Source organism: Chiloscyllium plagiosum, chromosome 17 (assembly GCF_004010195.1).
Source record: "Chiloscyllium plagiosum isolate BGI_BamShark_2017 chromosome 17, ASM401019v2, whole genome shotgun sequence".
Taxonomy (NCBI): domain Eukaryota; kingdom Metazoa; phylum Chordata; class Chondrichthyes; order Orectolobiformes; family Hemiscylliidae; genus Chiloscyllium; species Chiloscyllium plagiosum.
This window is the reverse complement of record NC_057726.1, coordinates 50,425,575-50,427,618: the sequence shown is the minus strand read 5'-3', so window position 1 is coordinate 50,427,618 and position 2,044 is coordinate 50,425,575.

The following is a 2,044-nucleotide window of genomic DNA, read 5'->3' as shown; positions in this document are numbered from 1 at the left end:
AGCAGGACTGTAAGATTAATTGTGAACAGTCCAGTAACAGTTTAAAAATAAATAATTAAATACTCTCAAGGTGGGAGGGGTCTTTGTGATACATTGTAACAATGTAACAATGTTTGTAATATTCAGTGGAGGAACATTGCATTGATTCCATTAAGATCATTAAAGATTCAGAATATTGCATTACTATGCAATTGAATCCATTTTTTGTACTGCCTTTCAAATGTTGTTGTGATCTCTGGGTGAAACGACAACTTGCACACGTATTTTACTCCCTGAAATTCCTCCACCCATCCTCCTCTCCTGAAGATGGCAATCTAACCTGGGCTGGTGGTTATATGAGCTGTTTGCCTTTCTTTGCCTAACTATTCTTCATGTGGGCCCAGTAACCACAGGCCATTTTACACTTTTATCTGAACCTAATCCTGACTAAACATGAAAAGGGTTTATCCATTCAGAAATATCCAGCAATCTATTCTTTGCAGTTTGCAACTGCCTTTATGTCTAGGTATTGTGCTAGCCGATGAGGAATTGGACTCCATACAGATATTTACTGCCTCTCTAACATTGTATTTACCAGCCCTTGTGTTCTGGATGTCTAAGTAAAGATTTATGGAAGAAAACAGCCTTTAAAATGAGAGTGCTAAGATGTAAACTAAAATTTCCAATCACAGACAGTTATGGATAGCAACTTGAACTCAATTATTCTCCTCACCATGTAACCAATTAATTTCAAGAGGACTGTGGTGTGTTGCACCCACCTCTTTTTCTCTTAAACTCAATTTTTAAATCAATTTTTAACACTTGCAGCAAACACTCTTTTTTGTAAAGACTGTAATATTTTTGATTGCCGGCAAAATGGGAAAAGAATTGTTTTTAAAAAAAAGATCAAGGTTTGTGGAAGGGATTTTAAGAGAGTTACCAGCAATCATTGAACAAACAACAGCATAAACAACACTTACAATCAGTGGAGAAAGTTTAGTTTCAGACAAACTAGAGCAAGGGAGTGTGTACAGAATAGGACAAACAGAAATCGCTTCTGAAGAAGGGTCACCGGACCCAAAACATTAACTCTGCTTTCTCTACACAGATGCTGCCGGACCTGATGACTTTCTTCAGCAATTTCTGTTTTTGTTTCAGATTTCCAGCATTCACAGTTCTTTGGTTTATTGAACAAAATGGGAACCGGCAACAAATGGTTGATTGGTCGGTCGAGTGTTGACTGCCTGCCAACAACAAAGTGATTGGCTCCCAAGTAGCTGAACAGCTTGTGGGTATGAATAGCATAGGCAGAAGCCTTTGGATCTCTAGAAAGGGAGGCGCTGAGCTGGTGTTTATAGTAAAGGTACAAAGCCAGAAGGAAGGAGTTTACTTTCCCTTACAAGTTACTGTAAATTGTTGCTTTTAATCAATATGTCAGAGACTTTGTAAGTTGTGAACCAGTTGCACTGTGACTCCTGCAAGGAAGTGTAAAACACTTGAAGAGAGAGGGAAAGAGACAAAACATCAAACAGCAAGTCCTGACAAGCCAAAAGGATGATCTCAGCAAATGCTGTGGACAGGGACCATTGAACGATCTTTCCAGGGTTTCCCTCAACCGATAACACCATGTGTCTGTCCGCATATGAGTGTAAGAGGGAGTTAGTGTTTTAATTAGTATATATCAATGGCTCATAATTGTTTACCTGTAACTAAAATCTGCTTATTTGTAATAAATAGCCATTCTTGTTAAGTAAACCTGGTCCATGGTTTCTGTTAACCTGGGCCGAGGTAGGAACTGAAGAATGGACTTAGGAGAGCTAGAAGGGGGCATGAAAAAGCCTGGTGGGTAGGATTAAGGGAAACAACAAGGCATTCTACACTTATGTGAGGAACAAGAGGGTGGCCAGAGTGAGGGTAGGGCTGATCAGGCATAGTGAAGGGAACTTGTGCCTGGAGTCAGAGGAGGTAGGGAAGGTCCTTAATGAATAATTTGCTTCAGTATTCACTAGTGAGAGGGACCCTGTTATTTGTGAGGACAGCATGAACCTGGCTGATACGCTCGAAC